This window comes from Carcharhinus amblyrhynchos, chromosome 8 (assembly GCF_965287045.1).
Source record: "Carcharhinus amblyrhynchos chromosome 8, sCarAmb.v2.hapA, whole genome shotgun sequence".
NCBI classification, from domain to species: domain Eukaryota; kingdom Metazoa; phylum Chordata; class Chondrichthyes; order Carcharhiniformes; family Carcharhinidae; genus Carcharhinus; species Carcharhinus amblyrhynchos.
In genome coordinates this window covers 108,461,507-108,479,371 of record NC_137331.1, presented here as the reverse complement: position 1 = coordinate 108,479,371, position 17,865 = coordinate 108,461,507, and the positions used below count along the sequence as shown (strand labels likewise).

The 17,865-nt window shown below is 43.3% G+C and overlaps 1 protein-coding gene across 2 annotated transcripts in view; it reads right to left on the bottom strand.

The window, feature by feature from the left end:
* slc45a4a (solute carrier family 45 member 4a) overlaps window positions 1–17,604 on the bottom strand; it is a 73,434-nt gene extending 55,830 nt beyond the window's left edge. Inside the window, exon 1 of one of the 2 annotated variants that reach the window (XM_080194605.1) lies at window positions 17,430–17,604. The gene's annotated coding sequence lies outside the window, so the exon portion shown is untranslated. Of the gene's footprint in view, window positions 1–16,656; window positions 17,184–17,429 lie in introns of those variants that run through there. The other variant, XM_080194606.1, reaches the window with a different exon arrangement.
* Window positions 17,605–17,865: the final 261 nt, after the last annotated feature.

Below are 17,865 nucleotides of genomic sequence, written 5' to 3'. Positions count from 1 at the left end.
GGGAGTGGCCTAGTACTTCATGTCGGTGTGTGTGCTTGATCCTGGATCGGTAGACAGGCGCCGCAACAGCTCAGTGACTAGCACTGCTAGCTGTGCAGATACATGGATTTGGGCCTGTGTCTGTGGGAGTTTGCGCATTCTCCCTGCGGTTGCGTGGGTTTCCTCCGGACGCTCCGGTTTCCTCCCACACCCCAAAGATGTGCTCTTAGGCTGATTGGTTTACCAAATTGACACTATACTCCCCTGAATCTGGCTAAGTTAGGGGTTCCATTCGTAGACACGCAGGGTAGAACAGGTGTACGATGATGCGGCGGCGTGGGCTCGTTGGGCCGAAGGGCCTGTTTCCTGTGCTGGGTTGTTCTTTGATCTTTATACCATTGAAAGGGGACCAATTTCCAGGTTTATAATTTTTTTTTAAAATAGAAAACTAATCAAAGACACCTCTGCAGTATACACTCAAATTATGGTATTAAATTGTAGATTGACAGTATGAAAAAGTCAATAAATTCCTTGCTTGTACATTTACCAAGTCCAACCAAATCATAAAGTACAGTGCTAACAGTTACATAAGAACATAAGAAATAGGAGCAGGAGTAGGCCATCTAGCCCTTCGAGCCTGCCCCGCCATTCAATAAGATCATGGCTGATCTGTCGTGGCTCAGTTCCACATTCCCGCCCTCTCCCCATAACCCTTAATCCCCTCGCTTATCAAAAACCCATCCACCCGCGTCTTAAAAATATTTAGCGAGGCAGCCTCCACCACCTCAACGGGCAGAGAGTTCCAGAGATTCACCACCCTTTGAGTGAAGAAGTTCTTCCTCAACTCCGTTCTAAACCACCGCCCCCCCCTTTATCTTGAGGCTATGGCCCCTAGTCCTACTGTCCTTTGAGCGGGAAGAGTCTCTCCACCTCTATCCTATCCATCCCATTCATCATCTTATATGTCTCAATGAGATCTCCCCTCATTCTTCTAAACTCTAACGAGTACAAGCCTAGTTTATTCAGCCTCTCCTCATAGCTCAACCCCCAAAAATGAATGAAAATCTATCCCAGTCAATTCACCTTCTCTTAAAGTAATTGGATGAGTCATAGTGCCATTAAAACATCACATACTTACCAATTTGGGTTCTACAAGAAACTCCAAATCCAATTATAATCTTCATCGAGGCCAAGACACAAATGTAAATTGTGCAAACTTAACTTCCAAAAAAATTATAGCAGCAAAACCAACCTGAATACTGGCTAACATTTTCTTTACCAAATGCTTTACAGCATTTTGCTCATCAACAACACATTTATTATTTGTTCTCAGTACATGAGACACCCTGGCACAGTATTGTTACTAACCATTTAGGATGTGGAAGCTATTGAGGGTGCAGAGGAGATTTACAAGGATGTTGCCTGGATGGGGAGGCGTGCCTTATGAAGATGGGTTGAGGGAACTAGGTCTCTTCTCCCTGGAGAGACGAAGGTTAAGAGGCGACCTGATAGAGGTTTATAAAATGTTGAGAGGAATAGATAGGGTGGATTCTCGGTGGCTATTTCGCAGGGCTGAAATGGTCGCTATGAGGGGACACAGGTTTAAGGTGCTGGGAAGCAAGTATAGAGGAGATGTTAGGGGAAAGTTTTTCACTCAGAGGGTGGTGAGTGAGTGGAATCAGCTGCCATCGGTGGTGGTAGAGGTGAACTCGCTGGGGTCTTTTAAAAGACTTCTGGATGAGTATATGGGATCTAATGGCATTGGAAGTTACAGATAGTCCTATGGCTTGGTAGGTATAGATGTGATCGGTGCAACTTGTGGGCCGAAGGGCCTGTTTGTGCTGTAGTGTTCTATGTTTTATTACCAACTGTCCTAAATTTGCAGCAGGCTTTTTCCTTTTGGCTGCCAATCTTATGCTGAAAGTTCAAGGATGAATTAACCAAAGAATTCCAGGATATTAACTCAACAGTGAAGTAAAAAGATGATATAGATCTAAAACAAAATGGTGTGTAATTTGGAGCTGATGGCATTTTTATGGAACTATCCACATTCCTTTCTCAGGACTTCTTATAATAACCTGGAACAGTTAGTAAATTATTTATGAAATGTTGTAATTATCTATCTTGAAGCAGATTAGTGTTTAATACAAGAAAGACTTGCATTTATAAAAGCACCCATCGCTACATCAGGAAGTCCCACAAGCATCTTACAGCCAATTAAATACACAACCATATTGGTATGGAGCAAACGTCACAGGCTTTTTTTCCCTCTACTTTTTTCCAAAAAATGTAAAATTTTTAAACAAACCCAGTGGACACTATAATGGAAAATTGAGCCCACAGGCCAAGGTAAACCCACTGAAGCCTTTTCCAGATACTGACTCCATCAGAAGTGGATTCTGCATGCTTTTTGGGAGTCTGGGCGAAGAATCTTCAGATGTTTGCCTTAATTCCTTTACATCATTCTGTCAGAGATTCAGTCTAAGTATTTCATCATTTTCCAACAAGAGTCACAGATAAACAAGACAAGTTTTTCTTTCCCTATAGATAGAAGGGATCAACAATCTAGGAGATTCATGGTCATGCTTAAGGAGCTCCAGTTTTTTTAACCCTTTTTACAAAATGATTAAAATTCACAAACTATCATGATGGAAACACACATGGAAAATAGGGGTAGGATTAGGCCATTCAGTCCTTAAAACCTGCTCCACCATTCATTATGGTAATGGTTGATCGTCAGATTCAATACCCTGATCCTGCTGTCCCACTCATATCTCCTGAGCCCCCAGAGCAATACATGATTCCTTCTTGAAATCACAATGTTTTGGTCTCAACTACTTTCTGTGGTAGTGAATTCCACAGATTCAACACTCTGGGTGAAGAAATTTCTTCTCACCCCAGTCCTAAAGTGTTTACCCCTTATCCTCAAACTATGACCCCCTAGTTCTGGACTCTCCCACTACTGGGAACATTTTCTCAATATACTTGTCTAATCCTGTTAGAATTTTATATGTTTCTGTGAGATTCCCCTTCACTCTTCTAAACTCCAATGAATATAATCCAAATTGACTTAGTCTCTCCTCATGACATTCCTGCCATCCTAGGGATCAGCCTTATAACCCTCTGCTTTGGATTTGAGACCAGGGAGAAATTTGCCATGATCTGATTGATTGGTAGAGCAGGCTCGAAGAGCTGAATTTGCCTATTTCTGCTCCTAATTCCTACATTTGCTGTACTCCCTTTATAGCAAGTCATCCTTCCTCAGATAAGGACATCAAAACATTTAAAATTGAGATGAGGAGGAATTACTTTTTGCAGTGGATGGTAAATTTTTGGAACTTGCTGCTCATAGTTACTGATTCAGACTCCATTAAGAACATAAGAAATAGGAGCAGGAGTAGGCCATCTGGCCCTTCGAGCCTGCCCCGCCATTCAATAAGATCATGGCTGATCTGTCGTGGCTCAGTTCCACTTTCCCGCCCTCTCCCCATAACCCTTAATCCCCTCTCTTATCAAAAACCCATCAACCCGCTTCTTAAAAATATTTAGCGAGGCAGCCTCCACCACTTCAACGGGCAGAGAATTCCAGAGATTCACCACCCTTTGAGTGAAGAAGTTCCTCCTCAACTCCGTTCTGAACCGCCCCCCCTTTATCTTGAGGCTGTGCCCCCTAGTCCTACTGTCTTTTTTGAGCGGGAAGAGTCTTTCCACCTCTATCCTATCCATCCCATTCATCATCTTATACGTCTCAATGAGATCTCCCCTCATTCTTCTAAACTCTAACGAGTACAAGCCTAGTTTATTCAGCCTCTCCTCATAGCTCAACCCCCTCAACTCCGGTATCAGCCTAGTAAACCTCCTCTGCACTCCCTCCAGGGCCAAAATATCCTTGCGCAGGTGCGGCGCCCAAAACTGCACACAGTACTCCAGCTGCGGCCTCACCAATGCCCTATACAGCTGCAGCAAGACCTCCCTACTTTTATATTCAATCCCCCTCGCTATGAAGGCCAGCATCCCATTCGCCTTCCTGACCACCTGCTGCACTTGCAGGCTGGGTTTTTGCGACTCATGCACAAGGACCCCGAGGTCCCTCTGCACCGTCGCCTGCTGCAGTTTTTCGCCACGTAAGTAATAGTCCTTCCTACCATTCTTCCTACCAAAGTGGACCACCTCACACTTGCCAACATTAAATTCCATTTGCCATTTCCTGGCCCATTCGCCCAGCCTATCTAGATCCTTCTGCAGACTCTCCACACCCTCCGCACAATTTGCCTTTCCCCCAATCTTGGTGTCATCAGCAAATTTCGACACCCTACACTCGGTTCCCTCCTCCAGATCATCTATATAAATGGTAAATAGCTGAGGCCCCAGCACCGACCCCTGGGGCACCCCACTAGTCACCAACCGCCAATCCGAATAGCACCCATTGACCCCCACTCTCTGCCTCCTATTTGACAACCAATCCTCTATCCACGCTAACACCCTACCCCCAACTCCATGTCCTCTGACCTTCTGCAGTAACCTCTTGTGAGGTACCTTATCAAACGCCTTCTGAAAATCCAGAAAGACCACATCCACCGGCTCTCCTCTATCCACCGCCCTAGACACATCCTCATAGAACTCCAGTAAATTTGTCAGACACGACTTCCCTTTAATGAAACCGTGTTGCGTCTGCCCTATCAAGCAATTCCCTTCAAGATGCCTCGCAATTTCCTCCTTAATGACGGATTCTAACATTTTACCTACCACAGACGTTAAACTAACCGGCCTGTAATTCCCCGCCTTTTGCCTGGCACCCTTCTTAAACAACGGCGTAACATTAGCCGTTTTCCAATCCTCCGGCACTTCCCCGGAATCCAGCGACGTCTGGAAAATAACCACCAAGGCATCCACTATCACCTCCGCCATTTCTTTCAGAACCCTCGGATGCATTCCATCCGGTCCTGGCGACTTGTCCACAATCAGCCCCTCCAGTCTGTCGCGCACCACCTCTCTAGTAACAGTAATGTCATTAAGACCCTCCAGTCCTACCACCTTTCCATCGCTAACACCCGGTTACACTATTATTACACTATTTAAAAGATAAACCAAGCAAGGGTGAGATTGATTAGAAACCAAGTACACAGCAGTTTTCACTAAAGAGATGTCACAGTAATATCACAGTAATAAGGTACTGGAGGGAATTGGGTAGGTTAAAAACAGGAGGTTCTTGAAAGGTGATCCAGGTTAAAAGGAAACCAGCTATCAGGTCACGACCAACATATCAACTCTACTTCTTTCTCCACTATTCAGTATTTTCTGTTTTTCACTTCAGCTTTCCAGCATCCACAGTATGTTGCTTTTGTACTTTAAAAAAGTTAACCACTTAATCTGAATAGGACGTGTAAATAGGTTGCTAGGATAGACGAGGGAGGAAATTAGAGGTGCTCTGGTCATAATCTTACAACTCGATCTTAGAGCACTCAAGGTTGCAAATAGTACGCTTCAATTCAAAATTCAGGGAGGGAAATAAACCTAAATTAAAAGACCAGGCAGCTCAAGGTAAATAATGGTGAACAGAGTCATTGATTAGACCTCAAAAAAAAAATGCATTAACGAAACCCAGTCTGACAAATTTATTGGAGTTCTATGAGGATGTGTCTAGGGCGGTGGATTGAGGAGAGCCGGTGGATGTGGTCTTTCTTGATTTTCAGAAGGCGTTTGACAAGGTACCTCACAAGAGGTTACTGCAGAAGGTGAGGGGGCATGGAGATGGGGGTAGGGTGTTAGCGTGGAAAGAGGATTGGTTGTCAAATAGGAGACAGAGAGTGGGGGTTAATGGGTGCTATTCGGATTGGCGGTTGGTGACTAGTGGAGTGCCCCAGGGGTCGGTGCTGGGGCCTCAGCTATTCACCATTTATATAGATGATCTGGAGGAGGGAACCGAGTGTATGGTGTCGAAATTTGCTGATGACACCAAGATTGGTGGAACAGCAAATTGCGCGGAGGGTGTGGAGAGTCTGCAGAAGGATCTAGATAGGCTGGGCGAATGGGCCAGGAACTGGCAAATGGAATTCAATGTTGGCAAGTGCGAGGTGGTGAACTTTGGTAGGAAGAATGGTAGGAAGGACTATTACTTGTGTGGCGAAAAACTGCAGCAGGCGACGGTGCAGAGGGACCTCGGGGTCCTTGTGCATGAGTCGCAAAAACCCAGCCTGCAGGTGCAGCAGGTGGTCAGGAAGGCGAATGGGATGCTGGCCTTCATAGCGAGGGGGATTGAATATAAAAGTAGGGAGGTCTTGCTGCAGCTGTATAGGGCATTGGTGAGGCCGCAGCTGGAGTACTGTGTGCAGTTTTGGTTGCCGCACTTACGCAAGGATATTTTGGCCTTGGAGGGAGTGCAGAGGAGGTTTACTAGGCTGATGCCGGAGTTGAGGGGGTTGAGCTATGAGGAGAGGCTGAATAAACTAGGCTTGTACTCGTTAGAGTTTAGAAGAATGAGGGGAGATCTCATTGAGACGTATAAGATGATGAATGGGATGGATAGGATAGAAGTGGAGAGACTCTTCCTGCTCAGAAAGGGTAATAGGACTAGGGGGCACAGCCTCAAGATAAGGGGGGGGGTGCGGTTTAGAACAGAGTTGAGGAGGAATTCTTCACTCAAAGGGTAGTGAATCTCTGGAATTCTCTGCCCGTTGAAGTGGTGGAGGCTGCCTCGCTAAATATTTTTAAGACGCGGGTTGATGGGTTTTTGATAAGCAAGGGGATTAAGGGTTATGGGGAGAGGGCGGGAATGTGGAACTGAGCCACGACAGATCAGCCACGATCTTATTGAATGGCGGGGCAGGCTCGAAGGGCTAGATGGCCTGCTCCATGTTCTTATGTTCATTCTTTTTTTACCAACTTGAGATTTCTGATGGAACAGAGAAGAAAATGGATGAGCGTAATGTGTTTGATGCACACAACTGTAGGGCTCTAGCTGTACTGTAGCCAATTCTGGGCATCATACTTTTAGAAGAACATCACAACCTTGGAAGGTGTTCACTTGAACTGCACTGCCTGAAAAGGGTGATGAAAGAGAATTAAATAATTTGTGAAGGGATTTGGAAAATACTTAAGATCTTGGGGAGTGGAAAGAATTTGCCTTTCAAAGAGTTGATATGGGCACAATAGACTAGACATTCTCCTTCTGTCTTGTATCGTTCCATGATTACAAATCTTACACAGAAACAAGTACACAAATCTATTTGATACTCATAACACCGTACTGAAGGAATTTTGCACTGTTAGAGATGCTGCATCTCAGTATTAAATCAAGGCATCTCCAGCTCCTGGAATAGACATAGAAAAAGTCCCATGGCATTATTTGCAAGGTAAAGCAATTTTTCCCTGTTCTAGCCAATATTATACCTCAACCAACAAACATTGCCTAGTCATCATCATATGCTGTTTGAGAGAGCTTGCTTTCAAGTTGACGGATATGCTTTTGTTATGATCCCAGCTGATATTACTACTAAATAAATCAGATTTCAATCTCGATAGATCATAGAATCATAGTGCAGAACTAACAAAAATCTGTAAGGACCATTTTCATTGTAGACTGGCACTACTCCAATCACAAAACCATAGAAATACCATAGACTAAATGAAAAAAGCAAATGCAGCAGATGATAATTAACTGAATAAATTAAAGTTAATGTAAATATTATACTTCTAGGAAGCTTAACATTTTATTTGAGTTAAAAAAAGTAAAAGATAACATTTTAATCCATTTATGTACAGTGCTGGAAGTATTTTTCTCCGAAGTAGTGTCCAAATTTATGTCACCAACTAACACACAGCCTTTCATTTTTGCATAATGAACAGGTGTCTCTAACAATATCCCTTATATAGCTTCAACCACAAAGCTCATGGCTGTTCAAAGAAGAACAATGAATTGTTCCAGAACAACAAAATAAGCCAAATTTCCCAGTGTCTAATAAACTGTTCTGCGGCCCTAGTGCAACACGATACTAATTTTGCCATTGAACTGTCAAGGAACAAAGTATAAGACAATTTACGACAGTGGTCGTAGCCTGCAGACAAGAAATTAATACTGCCATTATTCCACACTTTGAATTTCTACATAATACTGAAATGCAGTTGCAAGAATTTGCTTTTCTGGCACATAGATGGGAATTTTGAGCACTATGACTCTAATCTTCTGAAGATCATACCAAAACTTTTGGGGTTGTACAAGGTATGCAAAAGCAGACTCTGGGATTGAATACATACTAGGTTTCAAACTGTGGATCACATGTTACTCTTACTCCTTGTTCTTAAGAAACAAGTACATAAGAAATAGGAGCAGGAGTAGGCCATCTAGCCCTTCAAGCCTGCCCCGCCATTCAATAAGATCATGGCTGATCTGAAGTGGCTCAGTTCCACTTTCCCACATTCTCCCCATAACCCTTAATCCCCTTGCCTACCAAAAACCTATCTACCCGCGTCAATCTTCTATTTGAACTTTATGATTTTAACAAGATTTGTCATCAAACCTGAATCAAAATATAATCAGCAATTTGTTGAAGGCAAATCGTGTTGGAATAACCTGATTAGAGATCTTTGATAAAGTAATAGTGTTTTGATAAGGCAACAGTGTTACAGATATGGACTTACAAAGGCAGTTAAAATACCCTATAATATGTGTTCAACAAATTTTTGAAATCACAATCCTATGATGTGTGGAATCATGGATACTACACAATCGGGGCTGTACATGTGTGCGTGTACGTACGTGTGTGCGTGTAAAAGAGAAAGTTTGAATGCCTGGTAATGTCCAAGATTTTGAGATTATTTTCAATGAATCTAAATTGAGACAACACGGTAAAACCATAATGCAGAACAGAAGATTGAAAGAGTAAAAATTACTAACTAATCTGGAACTCACGGACGATTCCAACTTCAGATTGTAAAAGTCTGATGATTCAAGAGGAAACAGCAATTTGAAAAAGATTTCATAATTTTTGAGAACAGTGAATGAGGACACTGATACACAATACTGATAGAGGGGTTTGGGAGAGGAGGAAAAGCATTAATGATGTCTAGAACAAATGAGGAACGAAAATACATTCGGGAGGTGGGGGGTGGGGAAGTCATTAACCATTATGAAAATATTAAAATTCAGTATTCACGTGACTGATTTGTACAAATAGGAAGTGGTGTTCCCCAGATACCTGCATCAGCAATGGAACCATTTGTTCAAGTTCTTCACAACTTATGCAAACAATTTGGACTCAGCACAATTTCAAAATTTGTGCATGATACCAAATACTTTTAGGGGTTGGCATATGTCATGCTCAGAAAACCGAGGGTAAAGAAAATACACACTTTACATATCAACATCCTGATTGACTAGATGGAACCACACAAATTCTGTCTGTAACACAGTTAATACTGAGAATGTCAGATAAAATACAAGATAAAATGGTGCAATGACAATAATCTCTTCCTCAATGTCAGTAAAACAAAGGAGATAGTCATTGACTTTGGAAAATGTAGAAGACATGCCCCTATCTACATCAAAGGGGATAAATGGAGATGGTTGCCAGCTTCAAATTTCTAGGTGTTCACATCAACAATCTGTCCTGCTGTTTCCAAACTGATGCCATTGTTAAGAAAGCCCACCAATGCCTCTACTTTCTCAAAAGGTTAAGGAATTAAGAACATAAGAAATAGGAGCAGGAGTAGGCCATCTGGCCCTTCGAGCCTGCCCCGCCATTCAATAAGATCATGGCTGATCTGTCGTGGCTCAGTTCCACATTCCCGCCCTCTCCCCATAACCCTTAATCCCCTCTCTTACCAAAAACCCATCAACCCGCGTCTTAAAAATATTTAGCGAGGTAGCCTCCACCACTTCAACGGGCAGAGAATTCCAGAGATTCACCAGCCTTTGAATTCAGCATGTCCACAATGACTTTCAACAATTTCTACAGATGCACCATAGAAAACATCCTTTCAAGTTGCATGACAGCTTTGTATGGCTCCTGCTCTGACCAAGAAACAGCAAAGGGATATGAATGTAGCCCAGTTCATCATGCAAATCAGCCTGCCATCCATTAACTCCATCCACAGTTCCTGCTGCCTCGGGAAAGCAGCCAGCTCAATCAAAGACCCTCAAACCCTAAACATATTCTCTTCCACTTTCTTCCATCAGGAAAAAGATGGAAAAGTCTGAAAACACATATCAATTGACTCAAGAGCAGTTTCTTTTCTGCTGTGATTAGACTTCTGAATGATCTTGTCTGGAGTTCTATGAGGATGTGTCTAGGGTGGTGGATAGAGGAGAGCCGGTGGATGTGGTCTTTCTGGATTTTCAGAAGGCGTTTGACAAGGTACCTCACAAGAGGTTATTGCAGAAGATCAGGGGGCATGGAGTTGGGGGTAGGGTGTTAGCGTGGATAGAGGACTGGTTGTCAAATAGGAGGCAGAGAGTGGGGGTCAATGGGTGCTATTCGGATTGGCGGATGGTGACTAGTGGAGTGCCCCAGGGGTCGGTGCTGAGGCCTCAGCTATTTACCATTTATATAGATGATCTGGAGGAGGGAACCGCGTGTAGGGTGTCAAAATTTGCTGATGACACCAAAATTGGTGGAAAGGCAAATTGTGCGGAGGGTGGGGAGAGTCTACAGAAGGATCTAGATAGGCTGGGCGAATGGGCCAGGAAATGGCAGATGGAATTTAATGTTGGCAAGTGCGAGGTGGTCCACTTTGGTAGGAATAATGGTAGGAAGGATTATTACTTACGTGGAGAAAAACTGCAGCAAGCGACGGTGCAGAGGGACCTCGGGGTCCTTGTGCATGAGTCGCAAAAACCCAGCTTGCAGGTACAGCAGGTGGTCAGGAAGGCGAATGGGACGCTGGCCTTCATCACAAGGGGGATTGAATATAAAAGTAGGAGGTCTTGCTGCGGCTGTAATAGGGCATTGGTGAGGCTGCAGCTGGAGTACTGTGTGCAGTTTTGGGCGCCGTACTTACACAAGGATATTTTGGCCTTGGAGGGAGTGCAGAGGAGGTTTACTAGGCTGATACTGGAGTTGAGGGGGTTGAGCTATGAGGAGAGGCTGAATAAATTAGGCTTGTACTCGTTAAGAGTTTAGAAGAATGAGGGGAGATCTCATTGAGACGTATAAGATGATGAATGGGATGGATAGGATAGAGGTGGAGAGACTCTTCCCACTCAGAAGGATAGTAGGACTAGGGGGCACAGCCTCAAGATAAAGGGGGGGCGGTTTAGAACGGAGTTGAGGAGGAACTTCTTCACTCAAAGGGTGGTGAATCTCTGGAATTCTCTGCCCGTTGAAGTGGTGGAGGCTACCTCGCTAAATATTTTTAAGGCGCAGGTTGATGGGTTTTTGATAAGAGAGGGGTTAAGGGTTATGGGGAGAGGGCAGGAATGTGGAACTGAGCCAAGACAGATCAGCCATGATCTTATTGAATGGCGGGGCAGGCTCGAAGGGCTAGTTGGCCTACTCCTGCTCCTATTTCTTATGTTCTTATGTACATTAAGCTGATCTTTCTCTTCGCCCTATCGGTAACTCCAACACTATATTCTGCACCCTAGTCTTTCCTCCTCCCCCCCCCCCATGTATGATATGTATGTGTGTAACAGCTCGCAAGAAACAATACTTTTCACTGTATCCCAGAGACTTGACAATAATAAATTAACTCAACTTAAGATGTTAAACTTGCAGAAAGGACAAGAACATAAGAACATAAGAACATAAGAACATAAGAACATAAGAACATAAGAACATAAGAACATAAGAACATAAGAACATAAGAACATAAGAACATAAGAACATCCTATGAGGAGAGACTGAGGGATTTGGGGTTGTTTTCGCTAGAAAGCAGGCGGCTAAGAGGGGATCTTATTGAAACATATAAGATGATTACAGGTTTAGATAGGGTGGATAGTGATAGCCTTTTTCCTTGGATGGAGAAAGCTAGCACGAGGGGGCATGGCTTTAAATTAAGTGGGGGGTAGTTATAGGACGGATGTCAGGGGTAGGTTCTTTACCCAGAGGGTGGTGAGGGATTGGAATGCCCTGCCTGCTGCAGTTGTAAATGCGCCTAGTTTGGGGGCGTTTAAGAGATCCGTAGATAGGTTTATGGACGAAAAGGGATTGGTTTAGGTTAGTGGGTCATTGTTTTTTAACTGGTCGGCGCAACATCGTGGGCCGAAGGGCCTGTTCTGCGCTGTAATGTTCTATGTTCTATAAGAACATAAGGAGCAGGAGTAGGCCATCTAGCCCTCCGAGCCTGCCCCGCCATTCAATAAGATCATGGCTGATCTGTCGTGGCTCAGTTCCACATTCCCGCCCTCTCCCCATAACCCTTAATCCCCTCGCTTATCAAAAACCCATCAACCTGCGTCTTAAAAATATTTAGCGAGGCAGCCTCCACCACTTCAACAGGCAGAGAATTCCAGAGATTCACCACCCTTTGAGTGGAGAAGTTCCTCCTCAACTCCGTTCTAAACCGCCCCCCCCTTTATCTTGAGGCTGTGCCCCCTAGTCCTACTGTCCTTTCTGAGCAGGAAGAGTCTCACCACCTCTATCCTATCCATCCCATTCATCATCTTATACGTCTCAATGAGATCTCCCCTCACTCTTCTAAACTCTAACGAGTACAAGCCTAGTTTATTCAGCCTCTCCTCATAGCTCAACCCCCTCAACTCCGGTATCATTTTAGTAAACCTCCTCTGCGCTTCCTCCAAGGCCAAAATATCCTTGCATAAGTGCGGCGACCAAAACTGCACACAGATGGCAGATGAATTTCAATATTAATATGCGAGGTTGGATATTTTGATAGAATAAGCAAGCCATGTACACCTTTGGGGTAAACTAGAGGAAACTGAGTAAATAGGATAAATCAGCAAAGATACTTAAAAATATGGATGCACAAATCAAAGCAGTGGTACAGGTCAATAAGGCCATTGCAAAAAAAGCACAGGTCTATTTCTTAAGAGATGGTCTATATCAAATTTGTATATAGAACCTACAGCAACATTTAAAAAACATTTGGATAAGTACATGGATGGGAAAGGATTAGAGGGATAATGGGCCATATGTAGCCAATTTGGACTAGCTGGGAGGGCACCACAGTCAGCATGGAGTGGTGGGGCCAAAGGGCCTGTTTCCATGCTATATTGCCCAATGACTCTAACCTTAGTTAGACCTCATTTGGGAATACTGTGCACATTTTTGGTCTGCTTATTATACATGAAAAATATAAAAGGCATTGGTAAAAGTACTAAAAGGATTTACAAAATTTACTCCAGAACAAAAAAAAACCAGTGAGAAAACATTGCATTTCCACCTCCACACCAGCACAAAATCTCTCTGCTTCCCTACCGTGATTAAAAATTTTGCCTTTTAAATATGCACTTCCTTCGATATTCTTATTTCCAAATTTATTATCTCATATTTTTCAACATTGATCAGAATCTGTCAACATCCATTTTACTAGGTCTCTGTAGTCTTTCCCAAACAACTGCCAAATTGTGACAAACAAAAATTGAGGTTGTTCCCTTAAACCTGAAGACTAGGTTATTTATTTGCGCTAAATAATCACAGGTTTTAATACATACCTGTGGAGTATTACTCACCACAGTCTTTCATTCCATTAAAATTCCTATTATGCTTATCCTTAGCCTTTCAATCACCTCTTTATCCATGTCGCCATGCTCACTTTTTTTAATACTCAGGCTCACGTGGCAAATGCTGCATTTCCGACATCCATCTTTTCAAGGTTAATCAAGCACTGCCTGCCTTTCAGAAATGCAGACTACCTGGCCCTGATTAGCCCACAGCTCTCCAAGTAATTACTATTTTAGTTCTGTATTATTAGCTACACATGAGCCAAACCCCACTGATGTGAACATACAAAATAGAAGTAGGCTATTTAGCCACTCGAGACTGATCTCATTCAGTAAGATTATGGTTGATCTGTTTGTGTTGAGTTCCATATTCCCACCTATCCCCAATAGCCATGGATTATCTCTGCCATAAAAATATTCAATGATCTCATTTCTATTTTTGATTTCCAAAGTCACAACCCTCAAAAGAAGAAAAATTTCCTCATCCTAGTCCTAGTCCTTAACCATCATGGTGGTAATGCAAAGACATTGCCTATCGAAGTGCAAAGAGAGGTCAAAGTGGATAACCAAAATGACATTTGGGGTCACACTTTCAGACAGAATGGTGGTGTTTGCAAAGCCATCACGCAATCTACATGTGATCTCCCCAATCCCTCAATGTAGAGCAGGCTGCATTGCAATTAGTGAATTACAGATACTAAATTGAAAACAGTGTACTAAATTGCGTCCAACAGTTCAATAAGACAGGTGATCTAGTGTGTGGGTGAAGAATGGGAGTAGGTATAATTCAGCAGTGCACTAAAATGTCAGTCTTAATTATGAGCTCAAATTTCATGGTTTGCATCTCAACTAATCATTGGAATGTCACTCTAGACGTTGGACATGAAATTTGCATACAATAACTTTTTTTTAGAAAAGGCACCCCCAAGAAGACATCTCCAAGAACACATTACGCCAAACGAATTAAAACTTCATATTCCACTAGCCAATCCCAAATGTCATCCATCTAAAATTCATCAAGCCCACAGTTACTTTGGGTGCCACTTGTGCATAACGTTTCATATCCCCAATACAGTCAGATTCAATTTCATTTCTCTGTTGCTTGTTCTGGCTGTAACCTGTTGACGCACAATCCATGTCCTGTGCCACTGAGCCTTAAGTCACTTCTAGATATAATTATCTATTCTGCCAATTGACTGAATTCCATCAAGAAGACATTAGAAAACTTGTAGACTGGGCAGATGGGTGGAAAACAAATAATTGTGTGGTAATAAGACTTCAGTAGGAAAAGCAGAATCACTTGCACTTCAGCAAACAAGCAATGGGATAGAAGTAAACCGATCTAGCGGTATAGAGGAACATGTTAAAAGCAACATCCTAGGGTCAACAATTTCTAGTGATATGGAAGTCAGAAGCAATGAAGTTATCTTAAATTTATATTGGGCTGCTAGATGCAAAAGGTAGCATTATGAAATGCAGAATGCTTCAGCAGTATATCAAAATATCACTATATTATGTACTCAAATTTTGGAATGGGGCATCAACCAACAAGCTTCCCAATCAGAAGCAAGATAACCAAATGAGCTGAGCCAACATTAGGAACACTGTAATTTTAAAAAACTGAAGGTGGGAAACCTGAAATAAAACATAAAAATGCCAGGTTTACACAGCATGCCAATAACACAAACAGGTTGATGCACTGAGGGACTCTTCAGCAGGATCATCCAAAACATTATGGATGATAACCCAAATATCAGGCTGCATCTTTCAAATAACACAGCCAACACAATTAACTGACTAGCTGTGTATTTATGGATTGTGTTAGGAGGAAAATGTATTTAGCTTTTTTCTACAAATTAAACGGGTGAAGGTTGCTATAACAGAGCCATAATTCACATCACAAAGATTCTAAAACTCACTGACACATATGATTCAGATTGTAATGTTCTTATGGTTACAACTCCTGATAAGCATATGTCTCCTCCCTCCAACTCCCTTCTCCACCCCCCCCCCCCCCCCCCCCCCCACCCACCACCAACTGCATATTTTCCCAAAAGGGTACAATAATGCAGCATCTACATTAAACACCTTAAACTTGAAAAAAAAGTGGAATACAATTTTAATTCGATCAAGTAATTTATTGTTCATCAATATTTAGATATTGTAATTCCCAGTCTTGGGATCATTTGCAGTCAGAAGCTCCAGAGATTTTATTTTGTGTATAATTTTCACCATTCATCTGTATCATCAGGTACAATGAAGCCCTTGTGCTCTTCTTTGGAAGGCAATTCCCCAACTCAGGAAACACCAAATATTTATTCAGTGTAACACGTCCAAAGAACTAACCGAAATTCCTTTGAAAAAAAGCCTTCCAGCTTCACAGGCAACCAAAAAAAACTTGATTAGTTACAGTACGTTAATTAAGTGGGGCTCACATAGGTTTTAAAAATGTAACCATAAACTATTCTAGTATGGTTTCAAAATTAATATAGTGACGATTGATCGTATTTTACAAAAAATGTTTTGCTAATGAAAATGAACTCAAGTTTACCTCAGTTAGGAAACTTATATTCTATAGATAGGAAGAATAAAAATGTGTCCAGTTTAAAGACAAATGATGCAGTACAATAAAGAAGCTAAAACACTTGTTAGTCTTTAAAGACACTACAGATATATACATTTACATACTAAAAAAAATGATTCAGTCGCATTACACTTGCATAGTCATTCATCTCACCTTCGGCAAAGCGCTTTTAAATCTCTGTGCAGTCGGCTATTGCATTTAGCAAAGACTTGGAACTAGGAATGCCTGTCACTGATATAAATGATCATGCGACCGTAAGTGCGATATCATGCTATCGTATCCTGACCTTTGTAGCCGAATGATTTGGGATTAATTTAAACAAATGTGACACGCACAAATTGGAAAAAAAGCGAGATTCGTCAACGGAAGAGTTGAAATATATTGAGACACACACCTTAAACGAGTAAGTGAAATTACGCCAGCTCTGTAAGAATGCAATTATGTGTTCAAGCGTCAAAAAACACTGTCAACATACCTGTTTGTCACTTCCATTTTAGGAGGTATAAAAGGCACATTAGCCGAGATTCTGGTGATGGGAAATGAGCTTCACTATACCCTCATGACAAAAAAAAATCACCGCACTTGACTCTACAAAATAGGGAGAATCGGGATCGAAATCACCACGATCCTTTTAACAGAGCGGAAAAAATCCCAGTGTAATCAGGATAATCCGGCACAACAAATCAGACTCAAATGGTGTGGGAGATGGCAAAGAAAGTAATAAGTTATTAACAAAAATAACGAACCCAAGCCTCCACTCCACCCAGCCCGACGGTCATTTAATCGAGTGGATTGTCCTGTCTGAAGGGGATGGGGTTCATGTTTCAATTGTAAACTTGTAGTGCCCAACATAAACTGTAACAGGCGCAAGAGCTCATTGCAAAGCCTGCAATAAATATGAGACAGTTTACAAACAAACGCCTATTCCAAATGCATCATTTAGACAGCGGACAGACCCTGCACTTGCAACAACATTGGAACTGTTCCAGACACTGATCCGATCAGAGGTGTCCCTTTAAATTCACCCTTCATCCCCTGTCAGTGTCACCCAGCTGCGGGGGCTCCAGCCTCACAGGGGGGGCGCCACCGCCGCACCCCCATCCCACTTCCCCACCTCTGTCCGCCCCTTCCCCCAGACTGCAGCATCCGCAGCCCCGATACACCGCCGGCTCCTCAGCTTCCCTCATGAGCTGATCCCCAGCTCTGGAACAGCTCGGGTCCCCTCCCCCGCGACGCGCGCTCTCTCACCTCTCCCCGCGGACCGGTCGCTGAAGCGGGCCTCCAGCAGGAACAAGTGTGCGGCGGTGTTTTAACGCGGGTGTGAGCAGGCAGTGTTTTCCGGGGCGGGAGGCCAGGAGGCCGGGCTGTGTGCTCTAGGGGGCTGCGCCGCGCTCTCACCATTTCCCAGGGGAAGGACCGAAGTAAGGAGTGGGGGCGGGGCGGGGCGGAGCGGAGCAGGGATGGGGGGGGGGCGGATTTTCAAACCGGAGAAACAGCCGTTACCGACAACTTCCGGTCAGGCTCCTTTGAGACTCCGCGCGCCGCCCGAGCGCATGCGCCTCCTGCCGCACCCGTCATCTCACCTCATAGCCCTGTCCCTCTGTACAGCCTCATCACAATTCCTGTCCCAACACCGCCGCTCATCACAGCTTCATCACAACCTCCACCCTTCACAGCCTCATCA